At 38.1% G+C, this 13,889-nt stretch overlaps 1 protein-coding gene across 1 annotated transcript in view; it reads left to right on the top strand.

The window, feature by feature from the left end:
* DNAH11 (dynein axonemal heavy chain 11) overlaps positions 1-13,889 on the top strand; it is a 3,642,058-nt gene that overhangs the window by 2,800,778 nt on the left and 827,391 nt on the right. The window lies entirely within an intron of this gene.

Below are 13,889 nucleotides of genomic sequence, written 5' to 3'. Positions count from 1 at the left end.
AATGGGACTCCCTTTGGCTTGTTTCATTTGAAACAACTCAATAGCATTCCCCATGACTTCCTTGGAATGCAAAGGATGAACACTATAATGTTCATATATTTCTTCACTAGTAGAGGGTTCTACTTTCTCAATTTGACCAGCACACAAATCACTATCCTCTTCCTCACTTACTTCCTCTTCTGCAACATATACATTCTTATAGTATTTATTATTTTTTTTCAAATACAATGTTGCCTTTTTAACTTTCCTAACATCCACTAAATCTTGCCATATTTTCTTATTCTTTGTCGGAACCCCATTAACTAAGATAACCAGAGGTTCCTCTTCCACTTTTTCTACTCCAATTGTGTTAATGTTTTTCTTCAAATCTAGAGGCAAATAAACAACTCTTCCCTTTAATCCTCTCTGTAAATCTGATGGAGGCAATTTCCCTGTCTTTGGCTCCATTCTTACAATAGCCTGAAAGGGATGGATACTTTGAATCAAAATAGATTCATAAGTATTTAAATCCTTCAATTCAGAAGGAATCTCAACCAATTCCAGATTATTATGAACTGCTCTAGCAGGCATCTGGTTTTGATTTAATTTGCAACAACAATAAGTACACACACGTTGATCCAATCCCAAATCAAAACAATTTTCTGCCATCAAGTATGTTGCGAAATCCTTCCATTCACTATTATTTTCCCTTTCACTTTTTGCATATAAATCCACTAACTTAGTCTGATTCTTATAATAAGTGCGTCGACAACACACACAAGTGAAATTTGGCCTCTCACTTGATTTGACCTGAAACGTCGCAATTTCCCTCTGGAAATTATCTGTACTGGAAACCTGTACACTATCTTCCACATTACCCGCTTCCTCTTGGTCAATTTCAACATTCTCCTCTTTACTTCCAAAGTAACAAAACTCAATTTCTTCACATATATTCTTCACATCTATTTCAGAACCATGCAAAAGAGCAGCGCATAATTGTTTAAGCATAATTGCTGGACTCTTAGCATAATACAACATTCTAACTAATTTCCTCACTTTATTATGATGCACTGCTAGCATCCTGAAATGATGAAAAACACTCTGGCATACTCTCCTGGAAAGACAAGCCAGTGAATGACCATGCAAACCTGTCACTTCTCTCACTCTGCAAGGATCTAATTCTTGCAACAACCTCATTTTCTGCTTCAAACTTTTCTTATTAAATGACCGTACAAAATCACAAAGCAAATTGATGGAATCCTGTCGCACACTGCAAATACTACTACACTTCCAGGTGTACACAGGACCCTTAGCACGTCTTCCTAAAACCTCATTACCTAACACCTCTTCTGCCTCTGTTGTCACAAGTTTTTCTTTTTCAACTGGACAACCATCTTTCACTTCATAAGCACGACCACTGGTGTCAACTGCATGCACCAAATCATTATCCTGGAAATAACTCTCCTCATTAAAAAATGCCTCACTGCTTGAACTATGCATCCATTCTCCAGAAAAAACTTCACAAAAATTACTACGATTAACTATTCTCTTCCATCTACTATTTCTTTTGAAATCATAAATTGCCTTGTTTAGCTTCCTAATTCTATTGATTATCAAAATAAATAACTTACGTTTAATTTCAAATGCCTGATCAATAACTTTCTCAACTTTTTTTTTCTCTTATAAAAAACCACTTTCTGTTGACCTTTCTTAATATTTTTTAACAAATTGCCAATTATCCTGTTGCGGAACATTAGTTTACGAATGTCCCTAAACTGTTGTTTCCTTCTACTATCATGCACAGAGTTATCTCTTGCTCTAGCAGTAACATTTTTCATTGGCCTTTCCTTTCCGTTTGAATTGCTTCTCTTTTTCTGGACTGAAACATTTTCTGTAGTAATATTTTTTTTACTACAGATATTTCTTATGAATGTTTTTGTACTCTTACCCGGTGCTTTCTTGGTGACTTGACAAATCTTTTTGTTAGAGGACTGCTGCTTTTTTTCATTAACCTGCTGTCTTTGACGTTTTGCAGCCTTTCTCACTCTTTCTTTGGTTGGCATGCTGAAATCTTGAAATGATCTGCAGTTGAATATGTGGTAAAATATAATAAAAAATGTTATTAACCACTATTACCCAACAGTAAATCAATAACAGTAATCAAAAACTTAAAACACTACTTGACATTTTTACATAGAAGATTTTTTAGTGCTTGGCAAATTTAGAATACAGAAATAGCAGAAAAGAAATGGAATTTATATTCATGTTACCTGTGCTATTTTATATGTGAATCTGATCTAATTTTATGAGCATATTTTAATATTTTATTGAAGACACTACACATAACCTGTTTTTGAAGGTGTCTTTATTTTTAAATTAAACGGTTTACATTTTTACTTTTTATTTATTATAAATTTTTAAAATAAATGTTTATAGTTCCATAGGCTCAAGCACGTCAGCTTCCCATCCTATGTCATATAATTCGGACAAATCTGCATCCTCATCACGTTCTTCTTCATCCTCAGGATTTAAATCATCCAAGGGATCAACATCCACTGATGTTTCAATTACGAGTTCAATGATGAGGTCAAAATCAACTGATTGCTGATTGTCGCTCATGTTGATGTTGTCTTTATCTTTAAAGAAAGATAACAACAATGAGATGTTGCAGAGTAAGAGACAAATCTCAGAGATTATAATAGTAAAATTGTTTAACAAGAGTAACATTTTGCAGCTATTATATAGCCATGTCCAACGATGCTGAGCAGGTGAAGCCTATGTCTAATTTTTCAGTGAACAGGACTCATCTCTTCTTAACCTTGGATAAGCCTCACCGACTCTGTGTCCCCTGCACATACTTAAATGTAAAGGGGCAGATTTATGTTAAATGGCACATCCCCAGGCATGCACCAGTTAACGTGCACCGCTGCTCTGCCACTCATGGTGTGCCGCATTTACAATCAGATAGGAGAAAGCTACGTCAAAACCCAGCGCCTGCTTGAAGCAGGCATAGGTCTTGACGCAACATTGTGGAGATGGGGCACCCCTGAGCCTTGCTGGAGCTGCATCACACTTGCGATACAACTCCAGCAATGCGCCACCTTTACGGCACAGATGCGTCACGCATCTGTGCCATTTTTGCCCCATGCTGCGCCGCATTGTAAATGCAGCACACCATGGGTGGCGGAACAGCAGCGCAGGATGACTGGCACATCCCTGGTGATGCGCCAGTCATCATAAATCTATCCCTAAGCTTCTTATCTTGTTAGAGATGAACCGCCATATGTATCATCAAACTATTTTGCATTTCCTAAATAGCGAATTTTAAGGGATAAATAGCAATTCTTTACCATTCCTAATTTGCGATGAGCAAATGGCTAATTGCAAATTACCCATTCATTTCCATGGGCCAGGAGGCCCATAGGAATGAAGGTGCAATTTGCGATTAGCAATTAGCTCATCGCAAATTAGGAATTTTTCCAAAGCTGCAGGGGTGTCTCAAGAACACCGTGCTGCACCCCTGAAAAAGAAATTTGGGGACGTATGGCGCACATACATGCCCTAAGGGCATGTATGGGCGTCATATGGCACCTTTTGTTTTTTGGAAAAAAAGCTTTTTGAAAAGAATTCGCAAATTACCACCAACTAGAAGTTGGTGGCAGTTTGCAAATCCTTAATGGCATTTTTTGCATATTTTTTGTTTGATACATTGCATTTAAAGAATCGCAAAATTTGCAAATCCTTCAGTACACTCGCAAAATAAGGAATAGCAATTTTTGCTATTCCTTATTTTGCATCAAACTTGTTTGATACATACCATTTGTCTAATTAGCATTCGCAAAGGCCGAAATTCGCCGAATTTTGACCTTTGCGAATGCTAATTAGCTTGATACATATGGCCCCAAGTGAGGCCTGTCTTGCAACATGGAGCATCTTTTGCATCACTGCTGCATCGGTTTCATGTGGCACGTTTTTTTTACACCATGACACATCTGCCTAAATGCATCAATTTGTAATTTTGTCGCCTCATAGCAAATCTTTTGCACCGCCGCTGCATCAGAAAAGTGACGCACAGTGGCGCAAAAGAGGCATACACCTATCATAAATCTGTCCCTAGCATTTTAAATGATTAATTCAGGATGACGATAAGGTGTGGCCTATCCAGAGGTTTGTTTAAGGTGAGGCCTACTCAGGATTGCAGATTAAAGTTACGCTTGATGAAGAATACAGAGGAGATAATACATGTAAAGGCCTACCAATGAAGTAAGTAATGTCCACTTTATTGCGCCAGTCATCATAAATGTATCCCTAAGCTTCTTATCTTGTTACAGATGAACCGCCATATGTATCATCAAACTATTTTGCATTTCCTAAATAGCGAATTTTAAGGAATAAATAGCGATTCTTTACCATTCCTAATTTGCAATGAGCAAATTGCTAATTGCAAATTACCCATTCATTTCCATGGGCCAGGAGGCCCATAGGAATGAAGGTGCAATTTGCGATTAGCAATTAGCTCATCGCAAATTAGGAATTTTTCCAAGGGTGCAGGGGTGTCTCAAGAACACCCTGCTGCAGCCCCTGAAAAAGAAATTTGGGGGCATATGGTGCACATACATGCCCTAAGGGCATGTATGGGCGTCATATGGCACCTTTTGTTTTTTGGAAAAAAAGCTTTTTGAAAAGAATTCGCAAATTACCACCAACTAGAAGTTGGTGGTAATTTGCAAATCCTTAATGGCATTTTTTGCATATTTTTTGTTTGATACATTGCATTTAAGGAATCGCAAAATTTGCAAATCCTTCAGTGCAATCGCAAAATAAGGAATAGCAAATTTTGCTATTCCTTATTTTGCATCAAACTTGTTTGATACATACCATTTGTCTAATTAGCATTCGCAAAGGCTGAAATTCACAGAATTTTTGCCTTTGCGAATGCTAATTAGCTTGATACATATGGCCCCAAGTGAGGCCTGTCTTGCAACATGGTGCATCTTTTGCATCACTGCTGCATCGGTTTCATGTGGCACGTTTTTTTTACACCATGACACATCTGCCTAAATGCATCAATTTGTAATTTTGTCGCATCATAGCAAATCTTTTGCACCGCCGCTGCATCAGAAAAGTGACGCACAGTGGCGCAAAAGAGGCATACACCTATCATAAATCTGTCCCTAGCATTTTAAATGATTAATTCAAGATGACGATAAGGTGTGGCCTATCCAGAGGTTTGTTTAAGGTGAGGCCTACTCAGGATTGCAGATCAAAGTTACACTTGATGAACAATACAGAGGAGATAATACATGTAAAGGCCTACCAATGAAGTAAGTTATGTCCACTTCATTGTGCCAGTCATCATAAATCTATCCCTATGCTTCTTATGTTGTTAGAGATGAACTGCCATATGTATCATCAAACTATTTTGCATTTCCTAAATAGCGAATTTTAAGGAATATATAGCGATTCTTTACCATTCCTAATTTGCAATGAACAAATTGCTAATTGCAAATTACTAATTCATTTCCATGGGCCAGGAGGCCCATAGGAATGAAGGTGCAATTTGCGATTAGCAATTAGCTCATCGCAAATTAGGAATTTTTCCAAGGGTGCATGGGTGTCTCAAGAACACCCTGCTGCACCCCCTGAAAAAGAAATTTGGGGGCATATGGCGCACATACATGCCCTAAGGGCATGTATGGGCGTCATACGTCACCTTTTGTTTTTTGGAAAAAAAGCTTTTTGAAAAGAATTCGCAAATTACCACCAACTAGAAGTTGGTGGTAATTTGCAAATCCTTAATGGCATTTTTTGCATATTTTTTGTTTGATACATTGCATTTAAGAAATCACACAATTTGCAAATCCTTCAGTGCAATCGCAAAATAAAGAATAGCAAATTTTGCTATTCCTTATTTTGCATCAAACTTGTTTGATACATACCATTTGTCTAATTAGCATTCGCAAAGGCCGAAATTCACAGAACTTCGGCCTTTGCAAATGCTAATTAGCTTCATACATATGGCCCCAAGTGAGGCCTGTCTTGCAACATGGTGCATCTTTTGCATCACTGCTGCATCAGTTTCATGTGGCACGGTGTTTTTTACACCATGACACATCTGCCTAAATGCATCAATTTGTAATTTTGTCGCCTCATAGCAAATCTTTTGCACCGCCGCTGCATCACAAAAGTGATTGATGCACAGTGGCGCAAAAGAGGCATACACCTATCATAAATCTGTCCCTAGCATTTTAAATGATTAATTCAGGATGACGATAAGGTGTGCCCTATCCAGAGGTTTGTTTAAGGTGAGGCCTACTCAGGATTGCAGATGAAAGTTACGCTTGATGAAGAATACAGAGGAGATAATACATGTAAAGCTCTACCAATGAAGTAAGTGATGTCCACTTCATTGCGCCAGTCATCATAAATGTATCCCTAAGCTTCTTATCTTGTTAGAGATGAACCGCCAAATGTATCATCAAACTATTTTGCATTTCCAAAATAGCGAATTTTAAGGAATAAATAGCGATTCTTTACCATTCCTAATTTGCGATGAGCAAATTGCTAATTGCAAATTACCCATTCATTTCCATGGGCCAGGAGGCCCATAGGAATGAAGGTGCAATTTGCGATTAGCAATTAGCTCATCGCAAATTAGGAATTTTTCCAAAGGTGCAGGGGTGTCTCAAGAACACCCTGCTGCACCCCTGAAAAAGAAATTTGGGGGCATATGGCACACATAAATTTTAACAACATTCCTTTACCTCAAAAACGATTTTCAAGTCATAATTTGAAAACACTGCCCACGGGGAAATGACTTAAAATGTCCTTAAGACACATGAAAGTGTTTTTTTAAAGCCTTTGCAAGTTTTTGGGTCACTTTTAACATGGCTATGTAACTCAAACAGTCAAAATCTAAATTTACCATGCACAGGTGGGACCATATTTACAAGGAATGTGCCCCACGGGGAAAGGTCTTTTAATGTAATATGGGAAAAATGACATCAGAGACACTGAAATGCCTTATAAAGAAGCATACACCATTATATCCTTGTCATAAATTTACAAACCATTCCTTTTCCCCAAAAACGATTTTCAAATCATAATTTGAAAACACTGCACATGGGGAAATGACTTAAAATGTCCTTAAGACACATGAAAGCGTTTTTTGATTGCCTTTCCAGCATGGTTGGGTCACTTTTAACATGGCTATGTAACACAAACATTCAAAATCTAAATTTGCCATGCACAGGTGGGAGCATATTTACAAGGAATGTGCCCCACTGGGAAAGGTCTTTTAATGTAATATGGAAAAAATGACATCAGAGACACTGAAATGCCTTATAAAGAAGCATACACCATTATGTCCTTGTCATAAATTTAAAAACCATTCCTTTTCCCCAAAAACGATTTTCAAATCATAATTTCAAAACACTGCACATGGAGAAATGACTTAAAATGTCCTTAAGACACATAAAAGCGTTTTTTGATTGCCTTTGCAGCATGTTTGTGTCACTTTTAACATGGCTATGTAACACAAACATTCAAAATCTAAATTTGCCATGCACAGGTGGGAGCATATTTACAAGCAATTTGCTCCACAGAGAAAGGTCTTACATTAAAATGGGAAAAATAACATCAGAGACACTCAATTGCCTTATAATGAAGCATACACCATTATGTCCTTGTCATAAATATTATAACCATTCATTTTCCTCAAAAACGATTTTCAAGTCATAATTTGAAAAGACTCCACAGCTCCTATGCACAATAACACCCTGTCAGTACTAATACTTCACATGTTCTCCAATTACATTTTCTCAAAGAAACAAAATCTATTTGTAAAACACTTGGGACAAAGCAACATTTGAAGAACACAACTTTCTTCATAATTTTCTCCTTAAAGCACACAATTCTCTATCTAAATTAAAGAAATCTTTTCTCACCTTAGCAAATACTTTGAGTTTCAAAACAGTCTCAGAAACACACCAATTTGTCTTCAGCAGAGCAAAAGGTATGCACTCCAGAGTCTGCAGCTATCAAAAGCACAGAAATGCTGTAATTCTTCACACATATCTCTCATGTCACCCAATCAAAACTCTTCCCTCACTTTTTTTCAAATGAAAACCCTTCCCCCCACTGCCCTTTCTGCCTTTTTTGCATGGCAACCACGTCTTGGAAGACCTCTGGTGTTTGCAAGTTCACACAACAATGTTGCAATTGAACTCTGAACTCTCAGTGCACCTCATATCCAGTGCATTCTTTCATTTAATGATTTTTTCTTGACCACTCAAAATACATCTTTCAAACAACTCATCCATGCACCCTAACTTTCTGTTTTCAGCAATCAAAATCCACCAATCACTGTTACTGCTTCATTAACACAGAAACTCCACAGTTTTTTTCATTTTAAACTCTTATTTTTTCAACTGCCATTTCATTGCCACACTTCATCTGACTGCAGGAGAACCTTCTCTCACCATGTTTCTGTCTGGATTGTTGGACATAGTTACATCTATTGGGCTCAGAGGTATGCTGAGAACAGGAATTTACCTAACCTCAATTTACAAGATGTGGAAATTAAGTGGTTTGGCCACAGAGGATTAAAATGTCACCAATTGATACCATTGGTGAAAACCTTTATGCATTTGCCAAAACCTGACCTGTTAATTGTGCACTGTGGAGGTAATGATTTGGGCACTTTGACTGGGGTAGGTCTGGAAATGCTTTTAAAGGACACCTTTGAGCAATTGATGGCACTTTTTCCTCAAACTGCCTTGGTATATTCAAATATATGCCAAAGACAGAAATGGAGGTGGTCAAACCAATTTTGTCCACAAATTGAGAAGTCGAGGAAGCATGTAAACAAATCTGTTTCAGCTTACATGAGAGACCATGGAATGGGCTCCCTGTACAACAATAACTTGCGTTACTACATGCAAGATATCTACAGAGGAGATGGAGTTCACTTCTCAGATGAGGGCAACAGAATTTTCATTCTGAATTTAAGACTGTGCATTGGTACCTACTTATAAGTACCTAAATGTACCATAAACCCAAAAGCTCTTCTCAGAGCTACCCTACATCTGATCACTCACAATTATTATTTTACTCTAACATTTTTCACTAATTTTCAACAAAGTACGCTCCCTGGGGCGCTACCCGGTACGCGAACCGGGAGCTAACCTCGCTAAATTTTTAAAAAAATGTTTTTTTTTCGCACATATGGGCCTCCTCAGCCACCCTCAGAAAACCTAGGGGGTCAAGATAAGTCTACCGTGCCCCCTTCTATCCATTCTGAACATTATTTGCCCTCCATCTTGTATCTTAATTCGACCGAAACACAAAATGGTGGACTCCCGTAACGCTTAAGGTTTGCGAACCGGGGCGCTCGCCAGTTCGCGTACCGGGTAGCTCCCTGGGAAGCGCACCATCAAAAAAGGTGGGAAAGTAGTTTACAGAAAAGCGACTGGAGACAATTTCACCAAATATAGATTAGCTCATACTACATACCAATGCCTACCATTTTCACAAATTTGATTGAAATTCCATTTAACCATTTAGCCTGTAGACCTCTATAAATACCCTGAGGTAAATTACTTCACAAAACACATCTGAAGTGTTGGAATTGACAACCAATTAAAATGTTACTTTCATTTTCTACTTTTTTTTACCTGACATTTGATTGGCTATGTACCTGAATATATATAAAGGAAGAGAGAGAAACACAGCCATTTTGACTACTACTTCCTGAACTACATTGCAAGATCATTTTCACTCACAACTTAAACTTGTTTTTAGAAGGTGAGATATTATTTTATAAATTTGAAAACATTTTCAGATAGTTATATACTATCCCTCTGTAAGAGTTAGACATTGAGAAAGGCTTCTTTATTATAATTATGGATTGATTTAGGTTTCTGTGGTATAATTATGAATTTACTTAGGCTTCTTCACAGGCACTTTTTAATAGTACTACTTCACGCCTGAAACCATACAGTGCCCATAGATTACTTCTCTGTTATAAACTCACAAGTACCTGTCTGAACTTAAACCCAACAGTGCCCTATCTCTACTGATATATTTATTTTTTATGCAAATTACAGCAATAAAATGGAAGGTGAGCAGAATGTTTCCTTCGAAATTGTTCTGGAGAACAACACAGAAAAAGATATTGAGGACAATGATGACTCAGATTTCATGGATGAATCACGGGACCATGAATTAGTTCAATGTGTAGAATCTGTGGATCATTTACTTCATTATGATGACGGTCAAATGTGGGAACTTATGTTCACTCAACAAGAGGACATATCGGACAGTCAAATGCTAGACGTTCTATTAAATTTTGAAAAACAATCCGAAAAATAAAATTGTATGTAATATTAAAAAATTGTTTGAGTCTTTAATCATTTTTATATGTAATTCATAAACTAGTTAAATGTTAGAAATGTTATTAAATTTTGAAACACAATCACAATAATAAATAATTGCTTAAAAAATTAAAAAATTCAAAAATAATCAACAAAACCAACAATCAATTAACATACAGTATTTGAAAAGTCTATCATTCTTTTTTCCTTATAGTACGCTGCCCAGAACGCTTCCCGGTTCACGAACCGGGCGCTACCCACGCAAAAAAACAAAACAAAAAATATTTTTTTTTGCCCCGCGGGGCCCTTTTAAAGCCTCCACATTAAACCTAGGGGGTCAGGGAGGATCTACTATGCCCCCTTATGGTCATTTCCCCCTTTGTTTTGGCCTCCTCTTGTCTCTCAATCCTACCGAGAGACAAGATGGCGGCCGCTCCGGACTGTTTAGAATGTTGACAGACACCGGAGAGCCAATCAGCTTCGCTACGCGAAGTTCCGTTACGCGTAAAGTCAGCGAACCGGAGCGCTGCCCGGTCCGCTGTTACAGATATATATCTTTTTTTGAACGTTAATTTCTCAAAATCCACTGAAGCACATATATTGAGACCTAGCAAAGGCACATCGGGCTACCAGTCCCTACAATTTTGCCAAGTTTCGTGGAAATCCATTCAGCCGTTCGGGCTAAAAGTGAGGCCAACCGCCCTATGGAAAACTCAATGTTAAAAACACGTTTTGGGACCCCCCTTTTTTCTCGGCCCCCCCTTGACGAACCCCCCCCCAAATTTCCAGGGGCTGCTCAGAAACAAAATGTTCCATTTTCCAGAAAATTTCAGCCAATTCCGTCCACAAACGCCAAAGTTATTAGACATAGAATTTTCAAAAATCCCATAGGGAAAAAATCCTAACTATATATACCTACTGGCGACCGCCAGTAGGTAATATATATATATATATATATATATATATATAGAGAGAGAGAGAGAGAGAGAGAGATGTTCACTGAAAAAAATGAAGGTTAAAGTGACAATATAGTTAGGTCACAATCCCAGTTTAAATGGAACATTTTAAACCTACGAAAAGCAAACTGTAATTCACTAGTTATACACTAGTTATACATATTTCAATTAACGTGGTTGTCAATTGTCATTTCAGATGTCTTATTGATGTAATCAGTAATGTGATAGAATGTCATGAGTGAGGTGATAAGCAGGGCGACCCCATGAGTTATAGTTGCTTGAAATAGCCATAACTACTAAATTTCAGTGTTTTTTATAGTTTAAAATTGTCACATATTAATCTAACACTAATATCACTTTAGTCTTGATTTTTCCAGTGAATTTCTAGGATTTTTTTAGGATTTTTTAACCTAAATTAATCTTGCATTTCCGTACCATGCTAACCATTCCCCCTACCCCCCTGCCAGCTATCCATGGCTCGGCCCTGCACCCAACCACCTGTTGAGGACCCTCCCTACCCTTCGAGAGACAGTCATCCCCACTGCACACTGCCAAAAGCCATGTGCAGTATGGGGTTGGCTGCAGGTCCTTGCTGTGCATCATGGCGTTGAACACAGGGCCTAGCCATTAGGCCAGGTCCTGCACCCAACATGAAACAGGCAGCCAGCCTTCCCCACATATGACCCAACCTCCCTTAGATCAGTCAACATAACCCCCAACCCACACGGCTATCCACCCCTAAGCTGCCAACCCACCATGGACACTCACAACCCCTACTCTTTTTTAAATTGTCTTTCAATCCTGCTGACTTGTTTTTTGCTCCAGGGGAATCCTTCTAGGAACCCCCACAAGGTCCAGGGAGTAAGAGTCCCCTACCTTGCAGCTTTATACCTTATTTTATTTTTTATTTTAGGACAGTGGGACTGAGTTCCCATGTACTGAAATGGCAGCTGCAACAGTGCTCCTTATGTTGCAGCCAGCCACACACACAGGCATGCGGGAGCAAGGTGAGTGATGGAGAGTAAGCCCAATAAGTGGGTAAAGATCTAGTTTTCCTTCATATTTTGTGTAATTTTGTTCAGCTGTTCGGGCTGTTGTGCTGTTCAAAAATCCCCATGAATATTGCATGGGGAATTTGTGTTTAGGAACCCCATTTTTTGGCCCCTGCTTGACTGATAGCCCCAAACTTAAGTTTCGGGAAGATTTGTTAAACAGTGCCAAATTTGCTAGCAAACCAAAATACGCTCTTCCTATGGGATCTAAGTCCTAACTATACCTACACAATCGCGGGTGCCACTGTGTAAAATATATAGCACAAACTGCAGTGGTATAAAAACTCATAATTCATGTGAATGCGCAAAACATTTTCTAGATTTTGAGGAAATAACATCATGATGAAAGGCTATGCAGGGCTTCAGTTTTAGCTGTTGTTCAGTTAGTAATCTCTTCATGAAAGCAAAAGCAAAAGTAGAGCATTCAAATTGCAATCAAGGCTTCAAACATCTCTCCGTTTAGCCATTGCTTATTGCTTAATTAGCAATTTATTTGTGAAACCTAATCTACATGTGAACTCTCCAAATCCAATCAGAGCCTATTTTTGACTGACCATTGCAGAAGTAGCTTCAAAATATCTTAGCATGGCCACTGGGGGAACCATCCTTTACCTTCTGTCTTTACAACGACCAGCCTTTACAACGAATTCAGAAGACCACATGTGACATTACAGCGTGTTGCTTTACCATGCAAGTCGTTAACAACAACTTGCTGTAGGGGGCCCGTTGTTGGACTGGTGTTGGATTTTTAAGTCAAAGTCCTTCCCTACTGTTGCATAGACTGGAGTTTGACAAGTAATGTATACTATTCCAAAGTACAGCGCTCATTAAAGCAAGTCATTGTAATGAATTGCATGCTAAAGAAACACGTGGTAATGAAACGTACACGGTACCGACTGCGTTGTAAATGCCCTGTCATTCAACCGCCCACTGGGTATTGTGAAACCAAGAGTCTAATCATCAAAGCTGAACATTCTAATAGCAGTCATGGCCATTGATAATTTCTGCCTTGCTGGAAGTAGCTTCATAGTCTCTGATTGCTTTAGACAGAATTTGTCTTTCAAGGAAACATATACTGTTTTATCTGAAACCCTGGATTCTTGGATTCATAGTTCTAGTTTTGTCTTCTTTTCACTGCAAACAACAGCCCAATATTTCAATTACTGTTTTCAATAAACCTTTACCTTTTTTAATAAAATCAGTTTTTACATTCTATTTGCGCAAAATAAACACATAATATTAAACAAAAATGATTAACTTGTGTAATATATTCCAATATTGCCTATTGGGGTCTGGTGACATTTGGAAACGACTTTGCTTTTGGACTCGTGGTTTATCTTGTCATCCAATAAGTCCTAAATTGCAAAATTGGCAAAGGTTGTACTTCCAGCAGATATAAAGCATATCGTTGCCTTCTCTCTCCACCACTATGTCTCTTCTATTATGTTTCTACGTTTAATATGTAATGGGTTATAATTTCCTTGTCTTCCACTTAATTTTGCAAACCATCAAAATTTAGTTAATAAAGT

Source organism: Lissotriton helveticus, chromosome 10 (genome assembly GCF_964261635.1).
Source record: "Lissotriton helveticus chromosome 10, aLisHel1.1, whole genome shotgun sequence".
NCBI lineage: Eukaryota > Metazoa > Chordata > Amphibia > Caudata > Salamandridae > Lissotriton > Lissotriton helveticus.
The sequence above is the reverse complement of the archived record's forward strand: the minus strand, read 5'-3'. Positions and strand labels throughout refer to the sequence as shown.